General features: G+C 50.1%; 2 non-coding genes across 2 annotated transcripts; both read left to right on the forward strand.

Annotated features, from left to right (window-relative positions):
• Positions 1–10450: 10450 nt before the first annotated feature.
• Positions 10451–10523, forward strand: trnav-cac (transfer RNA valine (anticodon CAC)). Its single transcript has one exon. It is a non-coding gene; the product is annotated as a tRNA-Val (tRNA).
• A 1717-nt stretch (positions 10524–12240) lies between these two features.
• On the forward strand, positions 12241–12313 carry trnaf-gaa (transfer RNA phenylalanine (anticodon GAA)). Its single transcript has one exon. It is a non-coding gene; the product is annotated as a tRNA-Phe (tRNA).
• The last annotated feature ends 1889 nt before the right edge of the window (positions 12314–14202 follow it).

Here is a 14202-nt window from a genome sequence, read left to right on the forward strand (position 1 = left end):
ATAATGGTGCAGTTAGAATCTCGGAGGTCTTATGTTATGGGTGTTGGTTTCACAGCAGTGGTAGTGGACAGTCATGAGAAGTATTAGGATTGAGACTGGAGATCCCAGTACTTGATCCGGAAGACAGGTGTTCACAACTACCTCTACCAGCAACACAGAGGGTGTAGATTGAGACTGAACGCTTACTACACAAAGACTCTCCACTGTTTCAGTGTCCCGTGTCATGGATTTCAAGTGAATCCTAGTCTTCCTTTGTGACTACCTATAATTTGCACAAATCATGATGGCCCACTAAGGCTGTCAATTTTTAGCCCTACTGCAGTGCCCTATTAAAGTTTCAAGGATTTAGAATAAACTATTTGATATAATGGTTCCGAAGGTGGCTTCTCAAAGCACTTGACAGAATTACAATTAGAATACACAGGATAAAACAATTCCAATAGATTGAGGAGAAAAGTAGAAGCAGAGGGGTAAAGAATGGAACCAGTTCAGTAAAGGCTCTTCTACAGAAGAAGGTGTTGAGTCTGAATTTGAAGGCGTTTAGGGAAGGTGACTCTGGTATCCTTGGAGAGAGAGTTCCAGAGCTTGGGGGCATAACAGCAGAAGGCCCTGTCACCCATACAGTGTAGACGGGCTTGGGGGACAGTTAGGAGACTATAATTAGAAGAGTGAAGGTTATGATGTGGGGAGTAAGGGTGATAATAGATCAAACTGCTACTGAGAAGCAACTGAAATGTGACGGCATGTTCTACAATTTATGCAAGACAGGTAATGTTAGGATTTTATGGAACAGTGGTAATGGCAGCACTTTTGAGGATCGTTGGTACAACAGCAATGCTCAAGGGTTCATTTCTAATATTGAGGACAATGGGTTATATACCCAACGTTCTTACCAAAGGATAAGAGACCTTTTGCTATATAAAAAGACTCCTTTCCACCACTAATTTATACATGTTTGGTTCATTTGGGTTTTATCAGTTAAACATTTAATATTGTATTTGTCAGTTTGTTGATGCCTATATATCACAGTGATCTGCACACACATCTTTGACTGAATATGGGCTGCCAAACCTCTCCACCAAACTTATGTATCACGGTAGATACACAAGAAGTTTCTTTGTAATAACAGGGTTGGTGCCAGTATTCAGATTGGGTCAACTGCAAGGTAAGAACAGTATCACATTAACTGGAGATGATCCAGAGATTAGCATGCAGCTCTGTACGCCAGATTAATACCGATTTGCAACGCGCTCGTCTGCTGACTTAAGTGCCCTGCTCAGTAATCACAATGTTCCCAATTGCAATGAGCCCAAGGAAACAGCTGCTGCCCTCTAGAGGACACTACAGGACAGGAGACAGGACTAAGTACAATTCCTGCAATAGACTAAGCAGTTTAGTGCCAAACTAATGGAACACTGAATCCTATGGGACAGTTCCGAATGTAGTAACAGCTTAATACTGAAATAATATCATAAACACCTCGTGATCTTAAGAATCTGTCGCTGTTAAAAAGTATTGTAATAATAAGCTAAAACTGTACTGCAGCCACAACACAGTGGACCTGCAGCTCCTGTCCTGATCATACAGAAAGATGTCATCACAATGTAGTGTGCTCTCTGAAGGCACCAGTTCTGTAGGGTTTGGGCATTTACTGGGACAATTATTAATTGTAGCAGTAAATCACAAAGTTGATTCTTTTGATGGCTTTAGAATCCAACCATGCGATATTAATCAAACAACGCACATACACAGGTACTAATACACGAGGATACATTTATTAATACATAGAATATGCATATAAACCTAACAGATCTTATCGAGAGGGTTATCAGAATACAAAAGATATATATTCAGTCAGTTACGAAGTGTTACATATATCAAGAGGACATACGTTCAGTATATCATTAAATTAGACCGTTTCATAAAGTGAACTTGGTTACAACTTCTACATTAGATACTCAAAACAAGTACATAACTCTTAGGAATTAAATTGATATCAACTGGTTGGGATAACAATTGAATTCTCGAGCAGTAATGCAGTGAAGTTGAATACTCATCCAAACTCTGGGGATTCAGATCTCCTGCGGGCACAAAGAAACAGTTGCAGGCTGTTGCTGTCCAATCCGCGCTCTCTGACTCGGTGCCAGGCTGTGCTGTGCGGCTTGCGACGGTGCGCTGCTGATGCTCACTGACCAGCTAGTTAGTTTTGGCTTTAACTAGCAAAGTTTATGCACAGGAGAAAAGATGACTGTGGGTCCCAGCAAGTCAGGAAGAGGACCGGTTCGTTCCTGACGATGAGCTAGTTCTGAATAGTGATTCAGCTGTCCACAGTTCTGACCTGTTCACGAGGCTTGCTGCTGATGCTAACCTCGGGTGGATCCTCTGGTTACTCTCTGGCAACCTCCGCTCTAGACTCTTAGAACAAAGGAAAGTTCTGGCACTCGGACACACTGGCCGTTCCGTGGTTGTCCGGGCTGAGTCTCAGGATGGTCAGGAGGCGCGCTGCGAGAATGTCCTGCCCTTGGGAGCCTTCTGCTCCTGGGCCGTCCTGCCCTGGAATTCTCCTTTGAGAAGTCTACAGAATCCTACTGGAGCTCTGTGTTGCCTGTTTTTACCTGGAGGAACTTCAGCTCATTCATTGGCTGAAAGTTCCATGGGCATCAGAGTCCCCCGTGGGTTACTCAGCCCTACCAGTCCCTGATTGGTTGATCAAGGTGAGATATGAGTCACTTACTCCTGACACTTAGGAATGCAATCCAGATGTCCATCTGGCACTCCCTAGACAGATAGGCGCCAATGGATGACCATTGATCATGATAGCCAGGCTTAGCTAAGTGCATCCCCCTTTTGGAGATGTCCCTTATCAAAAGAAAACATCTTTAAATCAGCCTGCATGAATAGCTTCTCTGTGGCTGCACCACAGAGATGAAGGGAGAGATGGGGCCTCATTTGGAAAAGCACAGCAACACTTAATTCTGTCTTATTAACCAGCATTGCCGCTACAGTGCTTAACGCAGAGAGTGGCCAGGCTGGGATGTCAGGGCCATACGACAATTCTTTATGCAGAGAGTGGAGGCATTGGTGTCAGGACCATATGACAGTGCTTAACGCAGAGAGTGGAGGGGTGGGTGTCAGGGCCATACGACACTTCCTTACGCAGAGAGTGGCAGGGGTGGGATGTCAGGGCCTGACGGTACTGCTTTACGCAGATAGTGGCGGGGGTGGGATATCAGGGCTTAACAACATTGCTTTATGCAGAGAGTGGAAGGTTGGGTGTCAGGGCCATACGACAGGGGTTAACGCAGAGAGTGGCGAGGGTAGGATATCAGGGCCATACGATAATTCTTTACGCAGAGAGTGGAGGGATTGGTGTCAGGACCATATGACAGTGCTTAACGCAGAGAGTGGAGGGGTGGGTGTCATGGCCATATGACAGTGCTTTAGGCAGAGAGTGGAGGGGTGGGTGTCATGGCCATATGACAGTGCTTTAGGCAGAGAGTGGAGGGGTGGGTGTCAGGGCCATATGACAGTGCTTTATGCAGATAGTGGAGGGGTGCGTGTCAGAGCCATAAGATACTTCTTTACGCAGAGAGTGGCAGGGGTGGGATTTCAGGGCATGAAGACACTGGTTTATGCAGTTAATGGAGCGGTGGGTGTAAGGGACATAGGACAACTCTTTACGGAGAGAGTGGCGGGGTTGGGATGTCAGAGCCTGACAGCATCGGTTAACGCAGAGAGTGGAGGGGTGGGTATCAGGGCCATACGACACTTCTTTTCGCAGAGAGTGGCAGGGGTGGGATGTCAGGGCCTGACGATACAGCTTTACGCAGATAGTGGCGGGGGTGGGTGTCAGGGCCATACGACAGTGCTTAACGAAGTGAGCGGCGAGGCTGGGATGTCAGGGCCATACGACAGTGCTTTACGCAGATCATGGAGGGGTGAGTGTCAGGGCCATATGACAGTGCTTTAGGCAGAGAGTGGCATGGGTGGGATGTCAGGGCCTGACCATACTGCTATACGCAGAGAGTGGCGGGGGTGGGATGTCAGGGCCTGACAAGATTGCTTAATGCAGAGAGTGGAGGGGTGGGTGTCAGGGCTATACAACACTTATTTATTCAGAGAGTGGCGGGGGTGGGACGTCAGGGCCTGACGATACTGCTTTACGCAGAGAGTGGAGGGGTGGGTGTCAGGACCATACGACACTTATTTACGCAGAGAATGGCGGGGGTGGGATGTCAGGGCCTGACGATACTGCTTTACGCAGAGAGTGGAGGGGTGGGTGTCAGGGCTTGACAACACTGCTTTATGCAGAGTGGAGGGGTGGGATGTCAGGGCCTGACGATACTGCTTTACGCAGATAGTGGCGGGGGTGGGATGTCAGAGCTTGACGTCACTGCTTTAAGCACAGAGTGGACGGGTGGGTGTCAGGGCCATACCACACTTCTTTACGCAGAGAGTGGCGGGAGTGGGATGTCAGGGCCTGACGATACTACTTTACGCAATTAGTGGTGGGGATGGGATGTCAGTGCCATACGACACTTCTTTATGTAGATAGTAGCGAGGTGGGTGTCATGGCCATACGACACTGCTTTACACAGTGAGTGGCGAGGGTGGGATGTCAGGGTCGTACGACACTGCTTTACGCAGAGAGTATAGGAGGTAGGATATCAGAGCCTGACGACACTTCTTTACGTAGAGAATGGCGGGGATTGGATGTCAGGGCCTGACGACACTGCTTAATGCAGAGAGTGGAGGGGTGGGTGTCAGGGCCATTCGACACTTCTTTACGCAGGAAGTGGCAGGGGTGGGATGTCAGGGCCTGACGATACTGCTTTACGCAGATAGTGGCGGGGGTTAGATGTCAGGACCATATGACAGTGCTTTACGCAGAGAGTGGAGGGGGTGGAATGTCAGGGCTTGACGTCACTGCTTTAAGCACAGAGTGAACGGGTGGGTGTCAGGGCCATACGACACTTCTTTACACAGAGAGTGGCGGGATTGGAATGTCAGGGCCTGACGATACAACTTTACGCAGTTAGTGCTGGGGGTGTGATGTCAGGGCCATGTGACACTGCTTTACACAGAGTGTGGCGGGGTTGGGATGTCAGGGCCATATGACACTGCTTTACACAGAGAGTGGCGGGGGTGGGATGTCAGGGCCTGACAACACAGCTTAACGCAGATAGTGGAGGGGTGGGTGTCAGGGCCATATGACACTTCTTTACGCAGACAGTGGCGGGAGTGGGATGTCAGGGCTTGACGTCACTGCTTTATGCAAAGAATGGAGCGGTGGGTGTGATGTCAGGGCTATACAACAGTGCTTTATACAGAGAGTGGCGGGGGGATGTCAGGGCCTGAAGATACTGCTTTACGCAGAGAGTGGTGGGGGTGTGATGTTAGGGCCATACGACAGTGCTTTATACAGAGAGTGGCGGGGGGATGTCAGGGCCTGAAGATACTGCTTTACGCAGATAGTGGTGGGGGTGTGATGTCAGGGCCATACGACACTTTAAGCAGGTAGTGGCAGGGGTGGGATTTCAGGGCCTGATGATACTGCTTTATGCAGATAGTGGAGGGGGTGGGATGTCAGGGCCAGACCACAGTGCTTTACGCAGAGAGTGGAGGGGGTGGAATGTCAGGGCTTGACGTCACTGTTTTAAGCACAGAGTGGATGGGTGAGTGTCAGGGCCATACGACACTTCTTTGCGCAGAGAGTGGCAGGAGTTGGATGTCAGGGCCTAACGATACTACTTTACGCAGTTAGTGGTGGAGGTGGGATGTCAGGGCCATACGACAGTGCTTTACACAGAGAGTGGAGGGGTGGATGTCAGGGCCATACTACACTTCTTTACGTAGAGAGTGGCGGGGGCGGGATGTCAGGGCTTGATGACACTGCTTTATGCAGAGAGTGGAGGGGTGGGTGTCAGGGCTATACGACTGTGCTTTCCGCAGAGAGTGGTGAGGGTGTGATGTCAGGGCCTGACGATACTGCTTTACGTAGAGAGTGGCGGGGGTAGGATGTCAGGGCTTGACGACACTACTTTATGCAGAGAGTGGAGGGGTGGGTGTCAGGGCCATACAACACTTCTTTACGTAGAGAGTGGCGGGGGTGGGATGTCAGGGCCTGAAGATACTGCTTTTCGCAGAGAGCGGTGGAGGTGGGATGTCATGGTTATACAACAGTGCTTTCCACTGAGAGTGGTGGGGGTGGGATGTCATGGCCGTAAGACACTGCTTTATGCAGAGAGTTGAGGGATTGATGTCAGGGCCATACGACAGTGCTCCACTCAGGCCTCTGCTTGAATTTCTACTCCTCCTCTCTCTCCCTACCTCTACCTCTCCCTCTCCCTACCTTTCTCCCTACCTCTCCCTTTTCCCCTCCCTACCTCTCTCCCTACCTCTACCTCTCCCTCTCTGTGGGGCCAGCAGGGGGCGCTCACCTTGCGGTCTGTGTGGGTCCTATTGCCCCAGTATAGTGACGGGGGACACGATCTGGCCCACCAGCGAGAAGCAGGTTACCAGATCTAGACAAAGGGGGCAACTCTTAGTCGTATGAGCTTAGTCACACATCGCAGCGATTAAAAAAACAAAACAAACATATTATGTCCGTTACTAACGACTTTTTTTTCCTACATTGAAAGTCTCTTTCCTGGGTGATTTTCTACCGCGCCTGGGGCTCTTCATTTCTCCTGGGTGTCTCATCGCGGGCGGAATTGAAACAGACCACAGAACCTGCCGCTGCAGTGCTCTCGGTTAGAGGCTCTCATCCTGCATCACCAATCTTACACAGGAGGGACGGAGCTGGATTTCTGTCTGGAAAATAAACTCCAGAGTGAGAGAGAGCAGAGAGGGGTAGGGAGAGGTAGAGCGGTAGAGAGGTAGAGAGAGGGAGAGAGGTGGAGGGCGAGGGAGAGGGAGAGAGGTGGAGAGAGAGGGGGTTAGGGAGAGAGGGAGAAGTACAGAGAGGGAGAGGTAGAGGTAGGGAGAGAGGTAGGGAGGGGAAAAGGGAGAGGTAGAGAGAGGGAGAGGTAGAGGTAGGGAGAGAGAGGGAGGAGGAGTACAAATTCAAGAAGGGGAAAATCCACAACACAACACAGGCGTCGGCATGCATGGGTTACAAAAGGAACAAGTAAAATGTTTCTTCTGGGCTGAAAGGAGAAGGAAGGAAAACACACCGTTGCGGCGCTACGACACGAAGACGCCGAACCAGCTGAGCACAGCAAACCGTATTATTATTATTGAGAGACAGGCTCACTGTCTGTTCCTCAGGCTGGGACAGAGGATCACACACTGTATTATTATTATTTAGAGACAGGCTCACTGTCTGTTCCTTAGGCTGGAACAGGAGATCACACACTGTACTTTTATTATTGAGAGACAGGCTCACTGTTCCTCAGGCTGGGACAGGAGATGACACACTGTATTATTATTATTATTATTGAGAGACAGGCTCACTGTTCCTCAGGCTGGGACAGGAAATCACACAGTGTATTATTATTATTGAGAGACAGGCTCACAGTCTGTTCCTCAGGCTGGGACAGGAAATCACACACTGTACTTTTATTATTGAGAGACAGGCTCACTGTCTGTTCCTCAGGCTGGGACAGGAGATCCCACACTGAATTATTATTATTGAGAGACAGGCTTACTCTCTGTTCCTCAGGCTGAGACAGGACATCCCACACTGGATTATTATTATTGAGAGACAGGATCACTGTCTGTTCCGCAGGCTAAGACAGGAGATCACATACTGTATTATTATTATTGAGAGAGGCTTACTGTCTGTTCCCTGGAGGCTGGGACAGGAGATCACACACTGTATTATTATTATTGAGAGACAAGCTCACTGTCTGTTCCTTAGGCTGGAACAGGAGATCACACACTGTACTTTTATTATTGAGAGACAGGCTCACTGTTCCTCAGGCTGGGACAGGAGATGACACACTGTATTATTATTATTATTATTGAGAGACAGGCTCACTGTTCCTCAGGTTGGGACAGGAAATCACACAGTGTATTATTATTATTGAGAGACAGGCTCACAGTCTGTTCCTCAGGCTGGGACAGGAAATCACACACTGTACTTTTATTATTGAGAGACAGGCTCACTGTTCCTCAGGCTGGGACAGGGGATCACACTGTATTATTATTATTGACAGATAAACTCGCTGTTCCTCAGGCTGAGACAGTAGATCGCACTGTATTATTATTATTGAGAGTCTGGTTCACTGTTCCCCAAGCTGGGACAGGAGGTCACACACTGTATTATTATTATTGAGAGACAGGTTCGCTGTCTGTTCCTCAGGCTAGTACAGGAGATCAACCACTGTATTATTATTATTGAGATACAGGCTCACTGTGTGTTCCTCAGGCTGAGACAGTAGATCACACTGTATTATAATTATTGAGAGGCTGACTCACTGTTTCCCAGGCTGGGACAGGAGATCACACACTGGATTATTATTATTGAGAGACAGGCTCACTGTCTGTTCCTCTGGCTGGGGCAGGGAATCACATACTGTATTATTAGTAATTTTGAGAGACAGACTCGCTGTCTGCTCCTCAGGCTGGGACAGGAGATCACACACTGTTGTAGTGTGCTCTCACGAGGCACCAGTTCTGTAGGGGTTTGGGCATTTACTGGGACAATTATTTTTGTGGCAGTAAATCACAAAATTAATTCTTTTAATGGTCTTAGAATCCAACCATGCGATATAACTCAAACAACGCACACACAGGTACTAATACACGAGGATACATTTATTAAGATATAGAATATGCATGTAAACCTAACAGATCTTATCGTAAGGGTTATCAGAATACAAAAGATATAAATTCATTCAGTTACAAAGAGTTACACATATCAAGAGGACATAAGTTCGGTATGTCATTCATTTAGAACTTTAGAAGTTTTCAACTTCTACATTAGATACTCAAAACAAGTACATAACCCTTAGGAATTAAATTGATATCAACTGGTTGGGAGCAGTAATGCAATGAAGTTGAATACTCACTGCCGCTGGGCCTGTATTCTCACCGTTTCCATAGTGTAGCGGTTATCACGTTGGCCTCACACGCGAAAAATCCCCGGTTTGAAAGCAGACGGAAACAGCCTCGTTTTGCACGCTCCTGTACTTCACAGAGGTCTTGAGCGACCGGTCATTTGTTCCCAATGTATTTCCGGTGCCTTCGTGCACTCTTGTACCAAACGCACGTTCCTTCTGTACGCGGAGCCGATCATTTGCAATTGGGCTGTGCCGACAGACCAGGACGAGCTCTGTCGGCTCAAAAGCAGCGCAGGACCTGCAAGAACAACAGAAAGATTAGCATCCAGCGGGGGCCTCTTAGTGAGCCCAAGAGCTCATCAAGAATCGGCTCCAGCAACAGGGCTGGGCGCATTGTTCCATTCTCCGCCCACTCTCGGTGTAAACAAGTCCCTCCTGGTCTCTGCTTGAAATGCACTTTCCTGCGTTTGCTTTGGTGTAACTGGCTTCCCCTGCATGGGCGAATGTGAAGAAGATCCTTAGTAAGTCATTGAAGAAAACCGAGAAGAGGTCGGAGTGGCCTCTGTCGTTCATCAACGATCCAGTCAGGCAGTACTCCTCTGTAAAGCGCCGTTCGTTCACGTCGATTGGCTTTTTTTTGCCTTCATTCGTGCGAGTAGTAAAAGCAGACGCCCCTATTCTGCCGTGAGCCGGATTCGAACCGGTGTTGTTGCGGCCACAACGCAAAGTACTGACCACTATACGATCACAGCGAGTTACCGAGACACACGCGGCAGGGCGGAAAGGGCTGTGCTCTCTTCGTGTGACATAATTCGGAAAAGTCCTGACGTTGCATTTCAACTGAGCCCCAGTATACATCGACCCTTCGACACTCTGAGTGACAACTCACTTGCGTGTTTTCTCATATTTATGTAGTTTGCTTGCATGATGCCGGAACAGCATGGTTGTTCGCTGCCATATAGTCTAGCGGTTAGGGTTCCTGGTTTTCACCCAGGCGGTTCGACTCGGTTTTGCCTCCTGCTTTCCAAAAGATCAGCACCGTGTACGAAAGAGCCGCATTAAAACTACTCGAACGTGCAAAACGTGCGAGAAGAGGGGGCGCTTGTTTCCAACCGAAACGTCTCGCGTGTGAGACGAGCTGATCATCGCTGTGGGAGGGTTACTCTGGTAGACAGGGCTGACCTTCGGCAATAGGATTTATAGTCTCCAAGATGATATTTGCACTTTCTGGAGAGGCGATTTTCTCCACTTCAGCAGCCCGATTTCGTCGATTGCGTGGAGAGGGCTGTAGAATGTGGCGCCGCCTTTCCTGCTCCGTCCATGACAGGCGTGCTGGTCTCTGGAGAGAGAGCACGGTCCATCAGCGCACTCCAATAAAGGCACTGGAAGCAGCTAAATCGCATTGGCGAAGCTCAGCGCTGGGCCGCTGGGCACGTCTTACCACCGTTTCCGTAGTGTAGTGGTTATCACGTTCGCCTCACACGCGAAAGGTCCCCGGTTCGAAACCGGGCGGAAACAGACGTCTTTTGTCGCCAGGCACAAAAGGGGATTGGGGATTCGCCTAGCGCTGTGATCGAACAGACCCACTGGACCCACCTCTTAGTGTGGCGGGATCTGCACAGTGCATGTCACAGCGCATCCTGCTTTCACTTCAAGGCGCGTCCTGACGCACCCCAGTCTCCCGCGTGACAGGTGGGGACAGGTGACAGGTCCTATACTAACGAGGAAGACATCGCTCTCTCCGACCCCCGGCATCGTGTCCCGACCCACCGTGCTGGAAGCCGACGCGTGCTGTGATTCCTTTACGGAGCAGAAATGACAACCGAGGAGCCGAGAGATCATTTCAGCATTTCGCGTCTGAACGGAAAACACAAACGACCAACTCGAAATGACTTGCCTTTGACGCTTCTCAAAGCGTTCTTTGTGCATCGAACAGACCCACTCACCTCTTAGTGTGGCGGGATCTGCACAGTGCATGTCGCAGCGCTTCCTGCTTTCACTTCAATGTGCTTCCTGATGTCGAGTCGACTGCCGTGCGGAGGCTCTGAAAGCGAGAGCAATGAAAAGGTGCACGACGCTGTGAAAGAAAACAGAGAAGTGAAAGGCAGTCATTTCTCTAAGGAGGTGAAAGAAAAGCTACTCGCCGTCGGGGAATCGAACCCCGGTCTCCCGCGTGACAGGCAGGGATACTTGCCACTATACTAACGAGGAAGACATCGCTCTCTCCAACCCCCGGCATCGTGTCCCGACCCAGCATGCTGGAAGCCGACGCGTGCTGTGATCCCTTTACGGAGCAGAAATGACAACCGAGGAGCCGAGAGATCATGTCAGCATTTCGCGTCTGAACGGAAAACACAAACGACCAACTCGGAATGACTTGCCTTTGACGCTTTTCAAAGTGTTCTATGTGCACGACGACTGCGCCGCCTAGCAGATACAAAGGGGTTGTACAACTTTGAACTAGCAAATGGAAGAGGGCTAAGCCCCCTCTCTTTTAGCCCAGGTTCGATCTGTCTCCCAGAATCACCAGGGCGCACACACACACACACCCGTGCCGTTGAAGTGCTCTGCTTCATTTCTAAGGGCAACTCAACATTCACTCCTACCCCGAGTGCAGAAAAGACAGCATCCACAGCAACAACAGCTCAGGTCTCTGCACAGGAGCTAAGCTGCCCTCATCTCCTCTGCTCTGCGGCTCCTGCGGAGTGGAGTCCTGCCTGGAGCCGTGTTTGCAGGCGGCGGCTCCCCGCGCCCTGTCTGGGCGTCGTGTCCAAGAGCTCCTGGGAGGAAGAGCGAGCCCTCCCACTCGGGGGCTTTTCCACGGTCTGTGTGAGGAGGGGCGGGTGTGTCCAGTAGCTTATCGAGCGGAAGCCTGGGGCGGCGGAGAGCTGTGATCGTGCAGACCTTGAGGTGTCACCTCTTTGTCTGCTTTCCCGCCCCCCCTCCGCCCAAGCTCTGCTCCAAAGTAGCCTGGCAACCCCTCACACCTGCACGTGTCACAACCTAAGGTGCGGTCATGAGACACCCATTGGGTGTCGTTCTGTTCTTGCTAATTGTTTCCTGCCCGTCGCAGGCAGGAGTCCATGCGAGGAAGATGCGCTGGACAGAGCTCAGAGGGCGCAGCTGGGTGGCTTTCCTTCTGAGTGACGTTCCTGCAACACTCTCCTGCTACTCTTGGTGCGCTCATGCCACAACACAGGAAGGCTGGAGCAGGTGGCTGTGGGCTTTGCGCACCGCCGAAATAGCTCAGTTGGGGGAGTGTTAGACTGAAGATCGAAAGGTCCCTGGTTCGATCCCGGGTTTCGGCATTTTGTTTCATCGCGCCCTTTGTTCCTCTCTCCAGCGCCCCCTTCCTAAAGTGACGCATCCCTTTCTCGGCCCGAAACGAAAGCGAGACACCAGCAGCGGTCCCTGCAGGTTTCCGTAGTGTAGCGGCTATCACGTTCGCCTAACATGCGAAAGGTCCTCGGTTCGAGACCTCGTTTTGCACGCAACTGTACTTCACAGAGGTCTTGAGCGACCCGTCATTTGTTCCCAATGTATTTCCGGTGCCTTCGTGCACTCTTGTACCAAACGCACGTTCCTTCTGTACACGGAGCCGATCATTTGCAATTGGGCTGTGCCGGCAAACCAGGACGAGCTCTGTCGGCTCAAAAGCAGCGCAGGACCTTCAAGAACAACAGAAAGATTAGCATCCAGCGGGGGCCTCTTAGTGAGCCCAAGAGCTCATCAAGAATCGGCTCCAGCAACAGGGCTGGGCGCATTGTTCCATTCTCCGCCCACTCTCGGTGTAAACAAGTCCCTCCTGGTCTCTGCTTGAAATGCACTTTCCTGCGTTTGCTTTGGTGTAACTGGCTTCCCCTGCATGGGCGAATGTAAAGAAGATCCTTAGTAAGTCATTGAAGAAAACCGAGAAGAGGTCGGAGTGGCCTCTGTCGTTCATCAACGATCCAGTCAGGCAGTACTCCTCTGTAAAGCGCCGTATGTTCACATCGATTGGCTTTTTTTTGCCTTCATTCGTGCAAGTAGTAAAAGCAGACGCCCCTTTAGGGAGCCTGTCAGCACCCGTTGTTTTCCCCTTCTGTAAGCTCTCCATAGGCTCTCAGCTCTTCTACTGTCAAATCCCCCTCAAGTACTTCCCTATCTTCTTCACTCAAAACGTTTTCTAGCTTTGAGGTAAAAAAATGAATTTCTTCATCCTTTACCTCTGTAGAGCTTCTCTGTCCTGTCCCTTGTTTCTGGTCTGCTGTCCTTCCTGTCCCTCTCTTTCCCTTGGGCTATATATTTCCGGGTCTTGCACTCTGTCCTCACTCAGCACTGACATTCGGATGTCCTGAGACCCGCCTAGCACCACGTCCGCTCCCTGAGGGCACAGGTTTCTATACGGCATTCCTGAACTCTTTGCACTAATGAGCCTGGGCCTTTTTCCCGTCTCGCCGCTACGCATATGGGTCTTTTTCCGCACTCCTGCTCCCCACGGTTAGTCCCTTTGGACGTCCGTGACAAGAAGGCCTCGATGCAGGAGAGGATAGCACTCAGCTCTGTACTCTCTCTTCCCTCCTCATCAACTACTCTTTCCATGACAGACTTGGAGCCTACCACTTTCCTGAAAAAGAAGCGAGTACACTTCTCATTTTCTTCCAAGAACTGACCTCTGCTTCTTAACAGCACTCCTCGACTGCTTTCTTCGACTATGCTCCGGATGTCCTTTTTTAAAAGGGTGATATCCTCAAGCACATTGAAGCCACTGTGCAGCATCGTGTAGAGACGCTGCAGCTGCCTCTGTTTCCTGGCTAGCACTCCTCTCCGTCTGGCAGCAGCCTTCCTTCCCTCAGCCATGAAAAAGGCCATTGTCCTCACCTTCACCTCCTCCCACCACTCTCCTACTGACCCGTACAGACACTGCAAGGACAGCCACTGTGATAGTTTCTCCTTGTAGCGGGATACTACCCCCTCGTTCTCTAGCAGCTTTGTGTTGAGTTTCCAGAGGCCTGGGCCAAAGACAGTCCCGCCCTGGAGTTCCACTCTACACCCTAAAGCCTGATGATCTGAGAAGAAGACAGGCTGAAGAGTGACCCCAACAACTTTCACTCTCTCTGAGACAAAGCAATAGTCAATTCTGATTCCTCCCTGACCATGTATATCCTGCTGTTGTGGGATATATACATCTATATGTGTCTGAGAGTTTAAAGTCTTG

The sequence above is a fragment of the Lepisosteus oculatus genome, chromosome 14, assembly GCF_040954835.1.
Source record: "Lepisosteus oculatus isolate fLepOcu1 chromosome 14, fLepOcu1.hap2, whole genome shotgun sequence".
Lineage (NCBI taxonomy): Eukaryota > Metazoa > Chordata > Actinopteri > Semionotiformes > Lepisosteidae > Lepisosteus > Lepisosteus oculatus.